Below are 23,972 nucleotides of genomic sequence, written 5' to 3'. Positions count from 1 at the left end.
TCTGGCTGCAAGAACTATATTACACTTTTAAAATTTGCCATAGTACCTAACACAATGCTTGACTCATGGTGTGCACTCCATAATTACTAATATAACAAAAGGTAGCAATGCAGCATCTCAAACCAGTGAAGATGAATTATTCAATAAATGCTATTAGGTAGCCGTCTAGAAAAAAAATAACATTAAAGCTATATCACATATTCTACATCAGGATAAATTCCAAATGAATCAAAGATTTAATTGTAAAAATGAAAGCATAAAAGTATTAGAAGAAACCTGGGAGAAGTGTTTTATAATCCTGGTGTAGAAGAGGCCTATTTAAATATGACACAGAAGCTATAAATCAAAAGATTGATAAATTCTACAACAAAAAAATTTAATAATAATCTTCACAGCAGAAACTACAATAAACAATGGCAAAAGAAAATGACAAGATGGGATAAATACTTGCAACTCATATCACAAACCAAAAAACAGTAAACACCTGCTATTTGATAATAAATGACCCAACCAGAAAAATTGGCAAACAATGTACATAGACAGTTCATGGGAAATGAAACATAAATAACTCCTAAACACATGAATAAGAATTAAAAAATGAAAATTATAACTACACTAAGATACCATTCTTTACCTATCAGATGGGCAAAAATACAAAAGATTAATGATGCTGTTTGGCCAGGTAGTAGGGAAACAGACATTTTTATATGCTGCTAATCAAAGTATAAATTGGCATAACCCCTATGGAGAGTAATTTGGCAATATCTTTCAAAATCATAGAAGTACATACCTTTTAACCCAACTCCACTTCAAGGAATTTTTCTTAAAGACCTAGTTATTTAATAAGTGAAAAGACCTATATATAAGGTTAGTCATTGCAATACAGTTTGTAATAGCAAAACTGGAAACTACCTAAATGTCCACAATAGATGACTGGATATAAAGCACCCCAAAATGGAAATAGTTTATGGCCATAAAGAAAAATAAAAAAGAAGAAGACGACGACAATTTGTTACTTGGGCTATAGAATAATCTCCAAGATACGCATGTGAAAAAGCAAAATTCAAAACTATGTACAGGATAAGCTACCATGTTGTGTAAAGCAGGCTGTACAACAGGAATGTGGGAGAGAATAACACCACTTTGCATTTATCTGCATAAAATATCTGTGTAACAATACACAAAAAACTGGTAATATTTGTTGCCTCTAGGGATGGGAATAGAGATAAAATAATTTCCATGGTATTTTCCTATGTACCTTTTTAAAAAATATTATAAATTGATCATTCATAATGAATATTCAAAAATATCTTTTCATAAATCTTCCACAGCACCTAATGGTGGTGGATTCATAATAGGAAATTAGGAAATACTTACTGACCTGAGCCAAAACAAGGAGTTAGACACTTAACCATCTAAGCCACCCAGGTGACCCACAAAATTGATATTTTAAATTATTAGTATACTTTCTTCAAATTTTTTCTTAGCTCTAGAACAACTTTTTGTTTCACTTTTTAATTAGAAAACCCAAATAATTCACTGAATATGAAAAATGTGAGATGAACGATACAATCCTCTAGACATAAAAAATATCTATTCCATCTAAGTAATGATTTAAAGACCTATTTTTAGGATTACATGATATTTTATAAATTACATAATAAAAAGATGTTAGTGTTTCCTTTCCAACCCACTTCCTACCTTTAGAATATGTTTGTTTCCAAACAAAATGTAAGACCTTATAATTTTTGAGAATCCAATGCAAGCATTATTCTTTACCACCCTAAGTTCCAGGTTATAGATATCCTAAAAATTATACCGACACAATCTGAATAACATCAAAATTTTAATAAGTGGCTTATATCAGTCAATTACAATTTCAGAAAAAAAGCTTAGAGTATTTATCCTCTCAGAAGGCCCTGGTTTAGAGCCAAAATACGTTATCTTGAGAACTGTTAACAGCTCTGTCCCTAATTTATTAATTAATTATAAGAATAGCACAAGCCTAACTTTTAGCCCTCAGTCAACAAAGCTTTGAAATCACAATAGAATCCAGAGATGATCAACTCTAACATGGTCAGGTAATGTAGCTGATGACAAGAGAAGTGATAGGGGAGGTGGTAAAATGAGAGCCCAGGCTCCATACTGAAGGGAGCAGAGGGTACTTTCTCCCAGCCCTTTTTCCAGACCTTCCAGAAAAACCACGAATTTGGATTTGCATGTGAAACTTTGTGATTCTAAAGTATGACAATTTTTCAAAGTTATATATGGTCACATTGTAAACTTTCCTTTATAGGACACCCCTGCCCCGGGTGTTCCACAACCATATGTTGTGGAAAATGATGGACCTGGGAGTCTCATGAGCCAGAGTTTGAATTCACCTCTGCCACTTAGCACCTGTGTGACCTTCGGGTGAGGTACTCTCTACCTCAGTTTCCTTATCTGCAAAATGGATATCTACGGCTTTTGTGAGGATTATAAATAACAAATATAAATGACATTCAAATGACATTCAAAAGTAATTTTAAAGTTGTATTTATTAATATTTTCTTCTAGTAAACTAAATAATAGTGTCCTTTGGAGGAAATTTCCACTTGATCTTCAAATCTGGCTTTAGTGGGGGAAAAAAAAACATTTATTGCAGTTATAAATTACTATGAATGTGATTTACAGAAATCACAGACTGGCAGGATACCAGGTAGTCTGCAGCCACTGTTAAACCCAGGGACAGTGGACTCTGATTGCTTCCAACTATGAACTGTCACCATTAACTTATTTAACCAAAGAATCTTGTATATCTAAGAGGGCCGCTTGTTCTATATGTAGATACACACTTATTACTGAGTGATGAAAAGGAGAGTAAGGTGAAAATAAAGGCAGATGTGAATAATGCAAGAGGCAATATTAGCATTTTGGTTTAGAGTTTGGACTTGGGTTTGAGTTTGAGGTGGAACAATTCTGAGTCCTAGCTTTATCATTTTCTAGCTGTTAAGACTTAGAAAACTTGCTACTTCTAAGCCTTAGCCTTTTTATCTAAAAAAAAAAAAAAAAAGCTGTGATACTATAAGCATATTTCTTCCTCCATAGTAAGAACTCCACAGTGCTAGCTGTTATTTTCCTTATTTCTACTACCACATTCACATAAGATAAAAATATTTTAAGCAACATAACATACTTTTTCTTCCATAAAATAGTTGCAAAATAATATATGTATATATAAAATTTATTTAAATTTTGAACGTTAGTTCATAATCATCAAGATAGCATCCAAAAGAAGGTAACCATACTTGTCAATGACAAATTAAGACTCATTCAGTCATATAAAGTTCTGACAAGGGATTCACCAACACTAGATATATATGTGATTAGATTGAATCACATTTAATAAAAGATAATGTCCTTCCTAAGTCTCTGAAACAAACTAATATTGATGATTTCTTACATTTGAAGAATAATGTATTCAAATTGCTCACACGTTTATCTCATTTGATCCTCAGAATAAGCTCTGTGATATAAACAGAGTAGCTTCAAGAATAAAGAATGGAAGCCAAGAAAGATTATGTGACTTCACCAATGGTGCTTGAATAGGAAATAATGAAGCTGAGGCCAGAATGCGTGTTTCCTCACATGTAATTCAATTCAGAATATTATACCACACTGAACAACTAGGTGTTTCCCCTTTTGTGTTAAAGCCAAGCTGTGACTTTTATATTCCAGATTTATCAAGGTAAACTCTTTTGGCAATGGTTTGCTGATATTTTTTTTTTTTTTAAGATTTTATTTACTTATTTGAGAGAGTGAGAGCATGAGCAGAGAGAGGGGCAGAGGGAGAGGGAGAAGCAGACTCCCTATGGGGCTCAATCCCAGGACCCTGAGATCATGACCTGAGCGGAAGGCAGACATTTAACCTTCTGAGCCACCGAGGCACCCCTGGTTTGTTGACCTTAACTAGTCTTTAAATCACTGTTGCCAGGTACAGAAATACAGACATTGTATTGAGAATCACTGTTCTCTTTGTAAGTATGTACTGAATTCTCCAACCTCACTATGTTTAATGCTTAGCAATTAGGTACCAATGGGGAAGAGAAATAGGAATCCCTCTCTAATGGAATGCCCCTCCCACGTCGAGATTCCAGATGAATTCTTGCCATGGTAACCATTTGGTTTAGCATAGTAATCATTTGTTAAATTATAATATTCAGGAGACTAATGATACTCCAATTTTCTGTTAAAACAATTATTCTAAAAACTGATTAAACCAAACCAGATAAATATTTTAATGTTGTAGCACAGTATCACACAGGGAGATAAATTAATATGGACTGGTTTTCCTTTAGAAAACCCAATGAGGTGCCAAAGAGGAGGTCATTTATATTAGTTGCTATAGCACAAGTCAAATTGGTATTTTTATTAAACTAATTTCAGTAATAGTGTCTTAAATAAAAAAGGTTAAAAGATATACCTTAAAAATTATATTTATAAGAAAATGTGGTTACGTGCTAACAGTGCTGTCATGTGAACAGCTCTTTTAAGTCAGAAATAAAAACATGTACATCTCTATAAAACAGATTCCTTACCTGAGGGAGAGGTTACACTGAGTCCTGGGCCCCAGTTCAATGATGTACTAGTAAATGTTTGACACCAGCTCTAGAGGGGGGAAAAAATATCTCTAATTTATAACATTTGCCAATTTCCATAGTATCAATACTCTCATAGGGCTGATTTCAAGCTACCAATGTGAAGTCACTCAATATGGAGTTAGAATGAGAAGTGCACAATAGGCTCTCACAAGCCAAGACAGGCCAGTTCCAACCTTCCACTACCCAAACTCCAGAACCAATTCGAATCTCCAGAGGTAGAACTCAGAAGCACGTGTTCTTAAAAAGTTTTGTCAGTGATTTTGCTATAGTCAGTTCATAGACGAGTTTTTAAAGACCACTAGACTAGCTTATAGTGCAACGATGGGAGTTTCTGAGGTTAAGAAAGGGAAAACATTTGTAAGGCTTTTGCTGTGTAGCGCAAAACCAGGTGGAAGTGACACTGGCATCACTGTCACCTAGGAAAACTCTGAATCATGGTAAGAATATCTCACTGTTAAATTAAAGCAACTGTAAGGCATCCTTTTGGTGTATAGCTACTTATGAGCCCAGACAAATAATAAGTCTTCTTGAAAACTTCCTGAGCCACAATAAAGTGCTTCCCTCTAATAAAATTGTCACTGAAATCCTCAATGTTTTCTATTTTTTTTTAAGATTTTATTTATTTGTCAGACAGAGAGAGAATGAGAGCACAAGCAGGGGGAGCTGCAGGCAGAGGGAGAGGGAGAAGCAGGCTCCCCACTGAGCAGGGAGCCCAACGCAGGACTTGATCCCAGGACCCTGGGATCGTAGCTTAGGCAGAAGACAGATGCTTAACTGACTGAGCCACCCAGGAGCCACCCAGGTGCCCAGGTGTTAAAAAACACCTCAATGTTTTCTAAAAAGTTATCCAGTCCAGTCCTCTGCCTCCGAGAGAGGAATGGCAACTTGGTGATATTTAATGACCCACAATCATGAATTACTTAAGGGCAATTTCAATTCTTGGTGCAAATTACTCAGTTGAAGCCAACAAAATGCAGGCATTCTCTCTTGTAGACATTCCTAATTTCATATGAATTTATAACCTTTAATCTTTACATTTGTACCAATCTTCAAGAGAGAGAAAAATGAGCTAAGATTAGCATTGGTAAGTGTCTTTGCCTGGGTCCACTTGAAAGCCTGAGAGAAAAGGCTTATAGGCAAGTAGTTTATTTGGGAAAAGTGATCTCAGGAAATAAGGAGTGAAGTAAGGGAGAATCTGTGGGGAAGGAGTAAAAGTTAATACCAAGATGTGCTACTGAGTTAGGCAGTAATTACTCAGTTCTGTAGGAAGTTCTTAGAAGCTTTACGGACATGCACTTCAGAATTGCCCACTGGGCACTGAAAGAAAGAAGCATTTAGTATATTCCCTATTAGCTAAGAATGGCCCTATTGGGCATTAACTCCTTTGCCTCCATTATTTTGGTTGACCATGAATGACAGCCCAGCAGTTCTAAGGGAGTCAGAGAAACCCAGATGGGAAACAAGAATTGTCCCATGCTGGGGCACTGTCAGGTTAGAACTATATAAATCTAGTCAAAGTGTGTGTGGACCTGGTCACTACAGCAGTAACAGGAACAAAAAGTGGGGCCAAGATGATGTAAAGTGGTACACAAGAGAGGTCTAGGCTCTAGGTAATTATCAGGAAGTTCTACCTAGTTCGTTACTGTTGCTTGGTTCCATGATCTTATTCTTTGGACTCAGAAGCCTAAAAATACTACCAAGGTGGTTCCAGATCAATCCATAGACTTTTCTACACTTGGAAAATAGCAGGAGGTCAATAGGAGAAAAGACAATCTTGCTCATAAAAGAACAGATTCATTTATTTATTTTAAAATATTGTACCCTATAAATGAAGCAAACAGAGCATTCCTGGGACCATTCTGAATAAAAGGGCAATAAAATCCCAGCAGAGAGACTCCATGTCATGTGGAAGAGGAGTGGGGAGGAAGAGGGGCAGAGAAGAAAGGGGCTTGACTATTCTCAATGAGGCCTCTGAAAAAGCTGCCATCAGAGGATGAGTCAACTTTAAATAAGTCCCAGGTGGTAAAATAAAAGGCCAACTATGACAATGCCAGAGAAGTAACAACCTTTCTGACTCCTTTGTATGCCCTCCCCCTTTAACTACAGAAACTAAAGTTACTAAGAATAAGGAGGTAAGCAAGTATCAAAGAGTGCAGTGGTTCTTAAACTTTAGCATGTATCATCACCTGGAGCACCTGTTAAAACATATTGCTGGCTCCATGCCCAGAGTTTCTGATCCTGAGTCTGAGTGGGACCAAAGAATTCATATTCCTAACAACTTCCCAGCTGGTGCTGTTGGTCCACAAGACAATACTACAAGAACCACTGAAACAGTAAAATAGAAAGGAAGGCCCACACTCTCTACTCAGATTCCAACCTACAAAAATCTTCAGCTGAGGTAGAGGAAGTAATTGTAATTTTGAATAAAGATGGAATTATCGAAACATGGGAGTATACACTTCTGATTACTGGAGGAAAATTGCATATATCACTTATAGACACCATAGGAGCCTGAGAGAGAGCAGAAAAGCCACAGAATTGGCCACATTTCCATCTAGTAGCAGAGAAGCTAATGCCACTGGAGAAATTTGATGAGGCAGCAAAATAAAAATAAAGACTCTTTCTGATTATATCTTATGATTGTATGAATTACAAAGATAAGTCACCACATAACTTGCTTAAAGCAATCAACCTTATGAAATCTATTATTATATAAAAAATAAGTTGAGAGATGATTATCAGACATTTGTTGACAATACCAAATTTTAGGATTTTACCCACTGAGCAACTCTAATTCACTTAAATTGTATAATAATTAGATTAATATAAAAATTTCAGAAATGTTTGATACCATTTGTCTTAAAAACTCAGATAAATCTTATGCACACTAAAGTTTGAGGACATTAGTCAGTAGCAGCAGTTCTTAGTAGCACCGTGCTAGGGCAGAAGTCATTCCCCTGTCACCCCTTCATAAAGAGAAGAAACATTAAAATGGAAAAAAGAAGAGCCTTACATACAGTGCAAGCAATGAACAGAGCAGTTAGGGGACTGGAATCTGCAGTTAGATTGCTTGGTTTAAACAGCAGTAACCTTGGGCAAGCTATTTAATCTCTCTAAGCCTCATTTTCTCATCTTAAAAACAAGGATAGTAATTTCTACTTCATAGGGTTGCTGTGAGGATGAAATGAGAAAATGTATATGAAGCACTTAGCACAGTGCCTGCCATAGAGCAAGCTTTTAACAAATATTGCTATTACCATTACCACATCAGTCCTCTAGAGAACACTGCAATGCACATATAACACACAATGGGGTAGAAAGTAAAACGAAATTTCTAAACTGCTACATGGATGGAATGTGCCATTGTTGATCTTACTTTTACTCTTTCTCTCACTCTCTCTCTCAAAAGGAAATATAATAAATAAGAAGTCTGGCATGGTAGAAGGGACATCTTGAACAGCTTTTGCACACAATTCTCTCAAAACTTCAGTTTCCCCATTTGTAGAACGGTAATCATAAAGCAATCCTCAGATCTCAGGGATATTGTTAAGATTAGAAGACACGGCATGTTGTGAGGAGCCCAGTAGTGAGTACAGACAGTCATGGAGGTCAAGAAAGTGGCTTCGAAGCATATCCCCTACGCTAGGAAGCTCTTCTTCCCTTGCAATAGAAAAACTGCAGGATCCTCACATCTGAGCTTAGAGGAAAGTAAGAAAGATGGTCTTTCTTTGGAAAAGTGACTTCTTAAGACACAAGATAAGGAGATTGCAATCAAAATTCCTGCTACCACTAGCTTTAGGCATATCGTTAAGAATATTTTTAAAGATCAACACACAGAGATCAAAAGAGATAAATTTAATTATTCATAGCATGCAACACTATGAAATTAAAATTCTGAGCATAACTTTTGGCCTGAATCATTATCAAGTTTCTGCTCCTGAATGTTCTAATTATATATGTCAATATTCATCAATACTAATGATTACAAGGCAATAAATAAAATAGTACTATATAAATAGCAATCTATGTTTAAAATGCTAAGCATTCTGAAACCTGTAAATATCAAGATATTATAATACACGTGATTGGCATCGAATATTATTAATTTATAAAATACAGACCACACATAAGTTTAATAAATACCTTAGGAAGCAGCTATCTTCAGCACTTCCAAATGTTAACAGACACTATTTTGCAGTGAGTGGGTATACTGTAACTTTATTTTACCTGCCCTCAAATGAATGTTTGATTGCATCACCTTGTAGTCATCAGACAAATAAGGATGTAAAGAAGGACTGTGATGGGCTATAGTCCAGCATCACAAGCAGAGGTAGCAGGACCCCCTTCTACTGACTGTGTGATCTTGCCCATCTCTCCTCTTCTTTAAAAGAATAATAACTGAACAGGCTGTCAGGGTCAAATTGAAGGGAAAGGAGCAGAACTGTTAACTGCAATATATGAATCGATAAGTCACTCAACCTCACTGTGACTCAGATTCCTCTTCTGTAAACTGAGGTATGAGAGTTATCACTAATAACCCTTGAAGCCTGTAAATTCTGTGATTCTACATTTAAACTGAAGGTAGCAAAGTGAAAGCTGAGAAAGCCCTCTCTCACTGGACATCTTTCCGAGACATAGACACCAATTCTCAAATCCCATATTAATTTTGTGGCCTTTTTTTTCATTGACTGCCAGGCACAGCAGAGATTGTTTGGGTTGTAGCATTACCTAAGGTAATACACATCTTAAACACAGATAGGCCCTTCTTCTAAAAGAACTTTGAAAACTGTGAGCTTAATTGCAATTAAAAGGCCATTGAAATTCAGTACAACTAGGAGACAGACTTTAGTTTACTCCAGTATTAAAATAAACAACTTTGTAATAAAATATATCAGTATGGATTTTATGCTTTAAAAAAAAAAATAAGGATCCTCAATGGATAGGACTATGTGTAACATTTAAATATTTATGCATAAATTTGCAATTTACTGCAAATCATAGCAGATTATTGGTTTATCTAATAAGTAATCAGTGTATTAAGGGGATTTTAAATTGAAAGTAATTTAAAACGGCCAAGCATGCTTAATGAAAATTATCCCTTTTTAATATCTCTTTTCTAATTAATAAGTATTTTTCTAAAATTTAAAAGAAGCCAGGTGTTCAATAAGTGAAAATAATGTCTATGAAGTCTAGACATTTTTTTACATTATCCTGACTTAGGTGGTATTTTAGGATTAGAAGGGACCTTTAAATGTCGCCTGTTTAATCCCCCAGAATCACATATGCCAAGTGGTCATCTAATAATGTTTGATTTCTTCAGGTTTCAGGGACTCACTGCCTCTCATTTTATCTTCAAAGGCCATGGGTTATCAGAATTCCTTCTAGTCTGCCAAAATACAACCTCAATTTTTAACTTAGAAAATTAACAAAATTTAGGTGCAAGTCCTAAAGAACAATAATCAGTGAGCCTTGCTCTGCCTGAGCCAATGAAAATGAGGCCTGAGTGGATATCAGACATGAGCTCAAGGGATTCAAGCCAAAACTCATGTCTTCCCTGGCCCCAGTGTTCCTAAGCCCCAGGCTAGACCCTATGTCCCACCATTCATACCAGTCTCTATTTCTGGGTTTCAGTCATGCTTTGCACTTTATATTAAAAAATTCTAGTCCATTTGCCTGGGATCCCAACACTATGCCTACCTCTGATCTCCCTAATGGGGCTGGACCCTAGATTTCTAGTTCTGTCTGGATCTGTTTTCCCTCTGCCTGTCTATAATTATTTACTCTCACCAGATACTTCTATGGCTGGGTCCCTACTCATTTTAAAAGTGTCTGTGATGTTAATGGGAGGTTGCCTCAGACTTGAAGTTCCCCTTGAACACTGGAATATGGACTTCTGGCCACACTCCCTAGGCATCAACCTTATTGCCATGTTAATCTCTCTTAGAGACATCATGAGAGAATAAAAAGAGTACTGGCCCAGGTCAATTTTCCAAGCCTTGTCCCCATCTACACCGGACTTACTATACTCATATGCTATTCAGGTCCCCAATGCCTAGTGCTAGAAACCCTATCAGTTTACTAAGACAACAAATTTAAAGAGGGAAATATTCTTTAAAGATCTACAGAAAGTTGATTCAGACTAAGGTACGAGGATTTAAAAAACAAACAAACAAACAAACAAAAAACAGTAGTTTAATGAATAATTAAGAATATACATTCCCTGAGCAAGAGTTCTACAGGATGGCTTGGTAAAAGAGGATGTTTGTTAAACTAAATGGATCTAATAGTGACAAAGTGAAGCAAATTTCCAAGCTAGGTAGGGAGATATTTTCAGGCAGAAAGATCTGACCATTGTTCATTAAATCACATCCTATGAGTGACTTCAGCCAGGCAAAAATCATAACCTTACTTTCCTAGTCCCACCACTGCATGAAAATATTCCCCTTCTCACACCCTTGTTATGTACATGTGGTGACTGTATTCTCTCTTGCATTTTTCTCTATCTCTGGGAATATATTTTGTTTCCACAAACAGATTACATACTCCATATCTTACTTATCATACCAGAAATGGTTTCAGTAGACAAAAAATTCTTATTGAATTGAATGGAATCTAACTGAATTGAAACGAATTAGGATAAAAGTGACTTTATACATCAGACAAACTTACTTGGCAAAGGAGTTAAATCAGATGCTTAATAGAATTCTGAGACTGAATACTTGAGGCTTGGAGAAAGGCTGACAGTGATATTACCCAAACTAGAAAACAAAGTGTGGAACAACTATAATTCAAGCAAATGCTATCAGTTATGGACTGTGGTTGGCAGAATAATGGTCCTTAAAGACATTCACCTCCTAATCCCTGGAACCTATTATCTTAAAAGCAAATGGAACTCTGTAGTGTGATTAAGAATCTTTAGATGTGAGGTTATCCTGGATTACCTAGGTGGGCACAATGTAATCACATGAGTACTGGAAATTGGAAGAGGGAAGCAGAAGAGTGGTCAGAGATGACAGGGAGGAATGAGAGATTTGAAGCATGAGAGGGATTCGACTTGCCTTTGCAGGCTTTGAAGATTATGGAAGGGGATCATGAGCTAAGGAATGTAAAGTGGCCTTCAGAAACTGGAAAGGCCTTTGGCTGATAAGCCAGCAAGAAATTGAGGGTCTCAGTCCTACAACAACAAGGAACTAAATTCTACCATCAACTCAAATAAGCGGGAAAGAGATTCTCCCTTAAAACCTCCAGAAAGGAACAGTCTGCCAATACTCTTGATTTTCATCTGGTGAGATCTGTCCTGGACTTCTTACCTACCGGACTGTAAAATAACAAATCTATGTTATTTTAGTCCACTAAGTTTACAGAAATGTGTTATGGCAGCGACAGGAAACTAACGAAGGGAGAGATGGTTTATATGCCACCCCTAGTTGGACAGTCACTAAGATTGGTTCATGTGATTGAGGGTTTAGAGTTCACACATAACTGTATGGTTTAGGGAGTACAGGCTCAAATACAGATATCAGGAGACATTTCTGTGGGTGATCCCACCCAAAGAACTATCAAATTTAGTTCTTTTCTTCAACTCTTCTTCATTGGCTTGCTCCCCTCTAATTTTCCACCTTTTATTTAGCAATTTATTTAACATATCTTATAAGGCCTTAGGGATCCAAAGATATAACATGCAACATCTTTTCTCAAGCTCATAACTTTGTTAGTACAACAGATGTACCAACAATTTACATTGCATAAGCAAAAGAGTTGACAAAGTACTTTCACCTGCATTCTCATTTAACCCTTAGCATCTTTCTATGTAGGACATTAATTGTACTGTAGACTATAAGTAACCATTGAGTGTGAGTGTAGATGTATAGGTATGTATGTGTGTGTGTTATGTAGAAAAACACACTCAAATTGGGTCAGAAAAGGGAAAATTCTGAGAGGAAAAAAAGGATGCTCTGCTAAGCTTTATTTAGCTTTATTTTATAAGCTTTATTTAGCTAGTTTAGTCTGCACAGTGTACATGTGGCCATGAGTAAGAAATATTTTACCCCCAAAGGAAGTCAAAATCAAAATATCTTTTAAATGAGATTCAAAATGGACCAGAGAATTATTAGCACTAAGTACTTGCTAATCTAAATTCTATATAAACTTCTACACTGTGAGCCATTAATACTCAAAGTAGCTTTTGAATTTCTACAATACCATGTAAAAACACCAAAATTAGTTTACCAGGATTCAATGAAGAGACAGGAAGTGCATTCACTGCATACTCAACCTACATCAGCACTCTACTGGCCTCACCTCCCTTAACTCAGAACAGCCCCATCAGTCACTCATCTCCTAGGTAATACCTTCATCACCGAGAAATTTGAAACTCAGGAAAAATAAGTACGCTAGTCCACTAGTAGAGTAGTATTCAAGGAAAAGCAACAATGAAGCAATAAAATTGTTCTCAGTAGGACAAACTGGACAGTCAAACAAATAAGTCAGATGGAGGTATGCAGTATACTGTATTAGTTTCCCATTGCTACTGTAGCAAATTACCAGAAACTTAATGGTTTAAAATAACAAATTTATTGTCATACAGCTCTGGATATAAGAAATCCAAAATCCATCTCACTGGGCTAAAGTCAAGGTGCTGGTTTTCTCTGGAGGCTCTAGAAAAAAATTTGTTTCCCTACCTTTTCCAACTTCTAGAAGATGCCTGCTTTCCTTGGCTTGTGGTCCCTCCATCTTCAAGGCCAGCAGGATAGCATTTTCCAATCTCCTTCTCTGACCAACTTTCCTACCTCTCTCTTAAAAGGACCATTGTAATTACATTAGCCCACCCAGATAACCCAGGATAATCTCCCCATCTCAAGATTCTTTATCACCTATTCTACATCCTTTTTACCATGTAGGATAACATAATTCACAGGTTCTGGGAGTTATCTTGAGGGGGGCAGGACTATTACTCAGCCTACCATATAAGCACATGCAAATTAGGGTCAGGGGAAGACAGAGTTTAGCTAAAATCAAGGAAGTAAGAGAGTAGGTCAAAAACTGGGTGAAATGCCTAAACACGTCTGAGAGTAGGTATTAGTGTTTCCAAAATATGCTGATACAATATGCATGACTGTTAGAAGTAGGGTGGTGAAGCAATAAATCCATGCTTTTTTTTTTTTAAAGCTTTAATTTATTTACTTATTTGAGAGCGAGAGAGAGAAAGAGAAGGGAGAGTGAGAACGCACAAGCAGGGAGGTGGCAGAGGGAGAGGCAGGCTCCCCGCTGAGCAAGGAGCCCTATGTGACGCTGGGCTCGATCCCAGGACACTGGGATCATGACCTGAGCTGCAGGCAGACACTTAACTGACCGAGCCACCCAGGTCCCCCAGATCCATGCTGACTTAAGAAAGCACTCACTCTAAAAGGGACAAATTCAGTGGCAGGAAAAGAAAAGTGGCCGAGTCAAGACTAATGGACTAAGTGAAGTCTCTCCAGAGCTTGGGCAATAGCACTGTATTCAAGAGGCCAAGACACAATTCTCCCAACCATTGGCATTCCTATTGCTGCTCATTAACTGGTTTCGAGTTTCCCTTAAGATGTTGTGGAAGATTTTGCTCCCAAATAATTACCTTAAAAGTTCTAAGCCGCTCCTGGGGGAAGAAACCTAGAGTTAGCCATCCCAGCACTACCAGGTAAAATAATCAGGAAAAGAACAAACCAGTGATGGCTCATAAAAGCTTTGAGTTCCCAGAATTCTCAAGGCCATGCCACTTATAAGGTCTAAGTTGCAGGCTATTGCTATAAAATATAACTGTGATAAAGAAACATCATCGGGGGCGCCTGGGTGGCTCAGTCGGTTAGGCGACTGCCTTCGGCTCAGGTCATGATCCTGGAGTCCCAGGATCGAGTCCCACATCGGGCTTCCTGCTCAGCGGAGAGTCTGCTTCTCCCTCTGACCCTCCCCCTCTCATGCTCTCTGTCTCTCATTCTCTCTCTCTCAAATAAACAAATAAAATCTTTTTTTAAAAAAAGAAACATCATCAGTGTCAGAGACAGAGGTTAGCTTCAGAGCCCAAAGTGTGGCCTAAGCATCCTCTCCATCTCAGCTGTACTGTATCACCACACATACCTAACTTGTCTGTTGCCTTCAGTCTTGCCCTTTCATTCGCCCTCAGTGCCAAGATTAGCTTTCACTTTACTTTCCATCTTAACCTCTGATAATTCTTTTTTTTTTTAAGATTTTTATTTATTTATATGACAGAGAGACACAGCGAGAGAGGGAACACAAGCAGGGGGAGTGGGAGAGGGAGAAGCAGGCTTCCCACTGAGCAGGGAGCCCGATGCGGGGCTCAATCCCAGGACCCTGGGATCACGACCCGAGCCGAAGGCAGACGCTTAACGACTGAGCCACCCAGGCGCCCAACCTCTGATAATTCTCACAGCTGGTAAAATTAAGTATAAACTCTTTTGTTTAACCCATTAAGGTCCTAAAAGTGAGGCTACCTGCCGTTAAAATTTTATGTTCTACTCCCCCATGCTGTGTGTCAAACACTTTTGTCGAAATGGATGTCTCAGTATTTAAGATACCTTTCTCATTTTTATCTGTCTTTGCATATGCTATTCCTTTGGCTTGATAAAATGACCTATTCATTCACTGGCTATCCAATTCAAATGCCAATCACTCAGCAAAGTTTTAAATTCTATGTTCTTTCCCATTGCTAGCATAGAGGCATAGAGAAAACGTTCCCAGTACATGGCAAACTTGAACAAAAGTTGTACCAATATCACTTTCCAAAGGGTTCCTATCAGGTCAGGGCACAGGAAGGGCCCCCAAGAACGTGGTTTTCAGCATGTGCTGCCCTTCAGAATCAACTATGAAGCTTTGGAAAAGGTTAAAAAAAAAATCCTAAGTCCCACCCAAACGCACTGGATCAGATCTATGGGAGTGTTACTGAGAGAGCTTGAAAGTTTTTAGTAAGCTTCACGGGTGATTCTGATGAAGACAAGGGAATGAAGAAAGGCTGACACCACAGCAGAAACAGAAAGGCCAATGCTAGTAATTGGGAGTGTGGAATCAGACCCATAGGAGGTCTATGCTAAGTTCTCAGCTATACAAGCTAAGAACTTAGGGCACCAGATGGCAAAGTCAGGAAACCAAGGTAGAAGCTCTTCTATCTGGACCAAAAAATATCAAAATTGGAGGAAGAATGGAATTCAGTAAGGAATTAGGGGCACTGGGTCTGCCCTAGACACACTGGGTACCAAACTTGGGTGAAATAGACTACAGTAGTCTCCCCTCTTACCCACGGGGGATATGTTCTAAGACCCCTAGTGGATGCCTGAAACCACAAATAGTACCAAACACTACATATATGTTTTCTCCCTATGCATACCTATGATAAAGTTTAACTTATAAATTAAGCATAATAAGAGGTTAACAACAATAATAAACTAAAACTGTAAAAAAAATACTGTAATAAAATATATGTGAATGTGGTCTCTTTCTCTCACTCTCAAAATACCTTATTGTACTGTACTCACCCTTCTTCTTCTAATGATGTGACATGATACAATGCCTATGTGATGAGATGAAGTGAGGTGAATGGCAGAGGCGTTATGATGTAGCATTAAGCAACTACTGACCTTCTGATGATTCCTCAGAAGGAGGATCATCTGCTTCCAGACCGTGGTTGAAACCACAGGAAGTGAAACCGACGATAAGAGGGCACTACTGTAATTCTAGAACTCACCAAAGAGAGACCTCTTCAAACAGCAACATTGCATCACCTGGAAACTTGTTAGAAAGGCATCTTGAGCCCCATCTCAGACCTACTGAATCAGAATCTGATTTTAACCGGATCCCCAGGTGATTTAAAAGCAACATCAAGGTTAGTGAAGCACCCAAGCCTGGTTCCAGATGATACCAATGCTGTCTGGAGCCCATACTATGAGAACCAAGAGTCTTGACCTACAAGTGAGCAGGTGGAAAAAATTCAAACATTACCACTGTGAGAATGTGAGGGCAGGAATCTCAATCAATTACTTTATCTCAGCACTTAGCACAGGACCTTGGAAGCTGACAATATAGTCGATTGGTCAAAACCTGAGGACTTGGAGCTGGTTCAATTCTACCACTGCTACTCACCAGCTGTGTGGTATTGTCAAAACACTTAATTTCTTTGTGCTTCAGTCTCTCATCTAGAATATGGACACAGCTGCCTCATAAGAATGAGGGAAAGATAGCATGTTATTTCTGATAACATTAGAAGTGCTCAATAGATCATGAAAGGAAAATTAACAGATAATCAATAATTGATTGGTTGATATATTGACTGATTTTCGGTGAGAAAAAGAGCTCCAAAATTTTAGTGGTATAAATTATCTCATTCTGACTCATAATCTAATGAGAAGAATGGCTGAAATCTTGATGACTGGCAGACATTCCAACATAAGGCTTCTTAGAGTATTAATATGTGTCTCCTAAGTGGTGGGTGAAAGAAACGTCCAAAGCAAGATGAATGCCAACCTTCTTGGAGTGATGACACCAAACTGATGTTTATGGGCTCTCTTATTCTCCCCCAAATACCTACGAAGGACATTTTTTTTTCATGGCTTATTTTCATTAAATTAAATTTAAATTGATTTATTTGACAATATTTTGACATTTTTGCATTTTAGAATGTTGCAAATCTGGACAAGAATCTCTTCCGTAATAAACAATACGGATTCAAAGACACATTCTGTTTTATGTTAATCCCTAAAATATCTTCCTTATTTTTGCTTTTAAGTTTTCAAAAAACTTTCACTGCTCCTACCTCCTTTCTCCCCATAATAATGCTACAGTTGTTTTTTTTTCCTAAAGCTTAGAAAAGTTTGTTATTCCTGCCTGACAGATAAGGAAATGGAAAATAATATTAAGTGCTCAAAGTGACATAGCTGGTTTGTGGCCAAAATAGGACTAGAATTCAAGTCTCCTAACTCCTCGCCATTTCTTTGAGCTACCACCGGCACCACTGCCACCATCTGATTGCCACATATTATCTTGGATCCAAGTCAAAACCTGGTCACCTGCTTAGATACTGAATTCCTCCCCTAACCAAGTGCCCTTTCCCAAAAAGCATGTTGGAAGTATCACAAAGGCAACAGCTTCCTAAACATATGTGAAAAACTTTTTTATTTTGTTAAAGTAACTTTTCAGTTCTAAAAGTTAGAAGTCAAATTTGGAGGTGTGACTTACTTTTTCTTTAATTTGGATTTTTTCACAAGTTATGGTGGAATATAATTTCTTTTTATTTCACTAGTTCATTCCTGCCCTAAACACTACATTTGCCTATAGATTTCTCAACTTTCTTTAAAAAAATTATCTAAACTATAAAAGGCAGTTTTAAAAGTATTACTGTGCATTTCAATTTAAAATAACAATTTTTATTAAGTGTCTTAACACTTGGGTTTTGGAAATGAGTACAAATCTTAGACCAACAAATGGTAAAGCAGTGAGATCTTATTAATAGAGATTAATATTTAAATCCTCAAAAATCCCCATATAGTCCACAGCATGTTTAAAAAAAAAAAAAATCACTGTAAAGACTCTAATTTAGTCATTAAACTTTAGAATTAATACTATGAAATGTTTTCCCAAAGTCAGTATACATTTTTAAACTATTGCTAGTGGTTCTGGGGAGTCTCTAAAGTTATATAATTCACGACGGAACAATCCTAGAAACATTAAAAACTGACAACTCTAAACCGACAAGTGTAAGAAATTCCAAAGTTGCACTGACAATTCAGATCTACTTCCTTTCACGTCCAGATTCACTTAATATCTCATTTGATTTTCAAACCTTCTCTCAGAAGCAATTGGAACAAAACCATGAGCAAGCTCAATCTCCATTTGGGCATGTAACCCTTTTACAAACACAATTACAGCCAAACACCATTGTAACCTGATTTGCATTTGCACTAACTAAGTTACAAAGCACATTGAGAATGCCTGCTATGCATACTACAGACTTATTAGGAGGATATATTGCAGGGCTTCTGTGAACACTAATTAAAAAGGCTTTATCTTTCCCCTCTGGTCCACTGAAATTGTTCAAATGCCTTGCCTGCTACAACTTTGTTCAAAAACAGTTTTCAAACATGTGATCAGAGCTAGGCAACTATTTCAGGTGGCATGATTCTGTTTCCACAGTGGACAAGGCTGGAGAGACAAAGTTTCAGTCTAAACTTTGAGCTTCCTTTCCTTTGTTATTTTGTGTTGCAACCTTAGCATTATCCAACTGTGGACTTTTATCTGTGAATATCTAAATCCTGTCTTGTGGAAAACTAATTACTGAACCACTGAGAGCTTCATAATGTCCTGCATTTAAGTCCTGAGCATCATACATAATGCATAGGCAGCAGTCTCTGCACTCTGATTACAGAACTGTCATTAAGTGAGCAAATTAAAGATGTGAATAATTCACTGGCTGAGCTTATTGTCAGTGCTGCATTGTGAAATTAGAATTTCTAATAAGTACTGCAATTTTTTTAACCCAATTAACACAGAGAACATCTTGAGACTGATTAGTACAATAAAAATTATTACCTTATTCTTTTGCTTCACAACAGCCAAATTAAATACTGTACTTAATTATGCAGCATTCATTCCTTCTCTGCTAAAAAAAAAAACCCTATCATTTTAATAAGAGTTCTAATATTTGTATGTGAGCTAAAAATACAGCACATGCATCTGTAGCTCACTGTCTTTTTGCAAAGTTTTTTTTAAGAGTCTAAACATCAGTATTATCACCAGTGGTGGATTATGATGACACTAGTCTATTCTTAAACCAAACATTTTACCTAAAAAACAAACAGCACACACAGAATTGACAAAGTAACTAACCTCCCCAAATTGAGTTGAATATATTATACCTCTGCTTTTTCTTGGCTCTTTAGATGCAGATTAACACAGATTTGCCCCCACTATACTGTTTGTGATTGAGGCTAAAACATATATTTAAGAAAATTAATTGTTTAGGAAAAAATCAAGTATCTGTAACAGTGGGTCTTACCTCAGATGCTCATTTAGCACACTGTGATCTGTCTCACTCCTGCCAGGCAAGTGGGAAAGTCCAGTTTATGCTCGGCATGATGATCCTACGCAGAGAGTGTCTGCTGCCATGTTAAATAAAGAAAATGATCATTTAAACCGGGGCTTTTGTCTCCCAATATTTCCTCCTGCTGCCCCTTTCGAATCAAAGCCCAGAGAGGCAGGCACATCTGGCGGCAGTCCCTGTCCCTGACCGCAGCTGCCTCTGGAGAGCTCCCCCCTTCCTTTCCAGCTCCTCTGCATCCCCTTCCTGGGCAACTTCAGCCCCCTAAAATGGGGGAAAGAAACGATGACATTGCAGGCAGAATATGAGATTGTTTGCTCAGCCTCTGCAGCCACCTCCTTCCTGTCTAGATATTTTACAGAAAGGGAATGAGAAGGGGGAAACAGCGAAGGTGCTCTGAAAATCAGTCAGACACAATGCAATAGGGAGATGGAGAGGAGGGAAAGGAGAATGAGAGAGCGAGAGAGTGTGTGTGTAAGGGGGGTGGCTGTCAGTGCAGATAAATCTGCATATGGAAATTAGGGTTATCCTGGGTACAGTTTTATTTAACTATGATCTACTGTTTTTTTAATTAGACCAGAATTTCAGCAAAGGAAAGAGAGTCTTGAAACCAGAAAGAGCAACTTCTAATTCAATAGACTTAAAATTTCATAGCATCTGCAAATAGCAGATCCAGAAGTTGTAGGAAAGAGAAAGGAACAAAAAAACCAAGGCGTTTTTTCCCCTTGTTTTGTTTGATAAACAAGAAGACCTCCTACCTGTCAAAAAAAAAAAAAAAAAAAAAAAAGGAAATTAGGATGAGAATGTGAAGAATTTGAAAGGAAGGAAAAAAAGACAAAAAAAAAAAAATACCTTTCATGGTCTGTGTAAAATTTGTCCTTAAATAATAGAAGAATCATATGGGACAAAGGAATTATCAAAGGTAGATAATTGGCATTACTTATGGAAACCAGTAGCAATACATTCTGCATTTTGTGAGGCATGTTTTTCTTTCCTTAGAGAACACCTTTCAGAACTCCAACCCAAGGCAAAATGCTATAATCAGTCTGCAGATGTCACTGACACCAGCCAACTACTCCTTTTGGGGTGCTGAGGGTAAAACAATGCAGCAGAGTGACCAAAGACTACAGGAGGTTAGCTGGTGTGCCCAGCAGTGAACCCTCCACCAGAGGTGCTGGTAGGATAGCAATTTGATCAGAAGGAAGCAAGAGTTAATTTTGTAATCTGTCAGTGGGGAATTTCGTGGAATCAACTAATGTCGACCTACTATCAACCTGTTATCAAACACCTATAACATGGCAAGCATTGTAGATAAACACTGCATGGGTCCTGCCTCAAGAACCCAGAACTGAATGGGAAAAATAAATTAAAAATGAGATGGTACTGCAGTTCTATAAACAAAGGAGTGGTTGACATAGTCTTGATTGGAGCAGTGTGAGCAGATGTCAATAAGCTCAGAGCTCTCCATCCACTGAGCTGACTGGGTCCCTCAAGACCAGCTCAGGCACCCTAAGTAAGTTACTTTGTCCCTTTGAACTTTAGTTTCTTCACCTGTAAAATACCTGCTTCTTAAGTTTAAGATTATATAATAAAAATAAAACATTACGTTTTGTCTGGCTCATGATAATTGCTCAAAAAATAGCAAATCAATTCTCAGTTCATCTGGCACCTGTTCTGTGAATCTTTCCTTAACATCTGCAAACAGGCTCAGAGGCTTTTTCTGCAATGCTGCCACTGTCCTCCATTACATTATATCATTATAATTTTCAGCAGGTCTGTTGCTATACCAGTGGATCTCAACCAGGGGCCATTTTGCCCTCTAGGGGACATTTGACAACATCCAGAGACATTACTAATTTTGACAACTGGAGAAGGAGGGTTGCTATTGGCATCTAATAGGCAGAGAGTCCAGGGATGCTATTAATCTAGAATACACAGGACAGCTTCCCACAACAAAGAATTATCAGATGTCAATAGTGTGGCAATAAGCACAACTAAGGAACCAGAGGTCCTTAGACAAAAGGCTGATTCTAGGTCCAGGGCAGGAAATATACAGGGTAAGCCTAGAACATCTTGTGATGCTAGAAAGAAGTGTTCAAAAACAAAAAACACATTGATGGGGGTATGTTACAGGGATGCAGGAACCGTTTGAAAGAGCTCCCAATAACTAAAGTTGAAATTGATTGAGCAACAAATACATAAAGTTGTTTGGGTTATAACCCAAAGTGTAATATAAATATACATGAGTCAATACTTATATAAAAAATATTGAAAAATAAATAAATGGAGGAGAAGAGACAAATCTTCCTTGCAGAAGAATTCCAAATAATTTATGTAGATAATCCTCCCTGAACAATGGGGAGCATAACTCTTCATTCCTTAAGTGCAGGCTGTTCATTGTAACTTCCATAGTGGAGGTGGGGACAGGACTCAGTGGAATAACTTTAGAGTGGAGAAGCCTGACCTAACACTACCTCAGCCAGGTGATCAAGATTAACATCAACAATGATAAATCATGATCACATATGTGCCCTAACCCCAGTCTAGTTATGATAACAAAAAAAAATCATACAAATTCCAATAGAGGGACATTCTACAAAACACCTGACAAGATTCCTCAAAACTATCAAGGGTATCAAAAATAGGAATAGTCTGAGAAACTGTCACACCCAAGAGGAGCCTAAGGAGATATAAACACTAAATGTAATGTAGTGTAATCCTGGACGGGATCCTTGAACAAAAAAAGGGACATTAATTAAAAACTAAAATAAAACCTGAATAGAGTATGAACTTTAATTAACAATGTATTAATTAATAGATTTATTAATTGTAACTAATGTACCATCTTGATGTAAGATGTTAATATTAGGGGAAATTTGGTAGAGGGTATATGGGGACTCTCTGTGCTATCTTTGCAATATTCCTATAAATCCAAAACTGTTCTAAAAAATAAAATGTATTAACTTTTAAAAGAGCCAATAATGCAAAAGTTAAAAAAAAAAACAAAACCCTCCCCTATGCTATATTATAAGCTTCTTAAAGGCAGGGGCTTTGTGGTTTTGTGGTTTGCGTTTATAGGCTCATGGTGGTAGATCATCCTCAAAAATGACCACCAATGAACCATGCCCTTAGAATTCATACTCTTGTGTATTCCCTGCCCCCCTTCAATCTGAGCTGGCCCTATACTTGTTTTTGACTAATAGAACACAACAGAAGTGATGACTTCTGAAGCTAGGTCTTAAGAAGCCTTATACTTTAGACCTGGGTGTCTTGCAATACTTGTTCTGAGACAGGTGGCCATGGGGTAAGAAGTCTGAATACACTGAGATCTCCATACAATTAAAAAGCTGGAGCTATGAAATGGGGAACCTGAGAGAAAGTGACAGAGTGTGAAGAGAAGAGAGATGTCCGGCCAGCCCCAAGGGACTCCATCCACTCCAGTTGAGTCACCCAAACATGTGAGTGAGGAAACTGCATTTGTCATCCGGATCATTCAAGCCTACAGATGACTATAGCCCCAGCCTCCATTTACCTGCAATAGAATGAGAGGAACTAAACCAGAACTACTCAAATGAGCCCAATTTACTCACAAAACCAGAGTAAGCCATAATAAATCACTGGTTTAAGACATTAGGTTTAGGGGTGACTTGTTATAGAGCAATAGATAAGTGCATTTTATTTAGTAGGCATTCTATAAAAATGAGAAAGGAGTTTCTGTATTGTGGGAAAAAAATAATGGTGGAATTTCTTTCAACATTTTAGATCATTTCCATTAAAAACAAAATCTGCCAGTTGGTAAATTCAGTAAGATAATAGGTTTTGCACTCAGGTAAAAGAATAAAGGTAAAAGAAGAAATGTGGTTAATATATAACACAGTAAGGCCAAGCTGGGGTGGAAAGAGGAAAGAGCAAAGGTGAAAAGGAAAGGATTAGTTATGGCTTATTTTGGATATATATTTTAAAATATGCATTTTCTACTTTAATAGGTTCACAATGATTTTAAAATTTATTAAGTGTCAGGCACCTTTACATGCAGTATTAGTCTCAGAAAATTATATTAGGTGAATACTACTTTAACCCCAATTTTACAGATGACAAAATAATGTCTCAGAGTGGCTAAGTTACTTGCCCACAGTCACCCACTAGTATATGTGACCAGGATTTGGATCTTGGCTAACCACTCTAGAGCCCATTCTCTGAGCACAGTCCAGTAGAGAAGATAAACATAAACAAAATAATCACACAAACAAATA

General features: G+C 37.5%; 1 protein-coding gene across 1 annotated transcript in view; it reads right to left on the bottom strand.

Annotated features, from left to right (window-relative positions):
- The window catches only part of LOC118001450, a 469,207-nt gene that overhangs the window by 427,210 nt on the left and 18,025 nt on the right, over positions 1-23,972 (bottom strand). The window contains exon 4 of the mRNA XM_034991563.1: positions 19,678-19,780. The gene's annotated coding sequence lies outside the window, so the exon portion shown is untranslated. The remainder of the gene's footprint in view (positions 1-19,677; positions 19,781-23,972) is intronic.

Source organism: Mirounga leonina, unplaced genomic scaffold (assembly GCF_011800145.1).
Source record: "Mirounga leonina isolate KUSES-001 unplaced genomic scaffold, KU_Mleo_1.0 Mir_53, whole genome shotgun sequence".
Taxonomy (NCBI): domain Eukaryota; kingdom Metazoa; phylum Chordata; class Mammalia; order Carnivora; family Phocidae; genus Mirounga; species Mirounga leonina.
The sequence above is the reverse complement of the archived record's forward strand: the minus strand, read 5'-3'. Positions and strand labels throughout refer to the sequence as shown.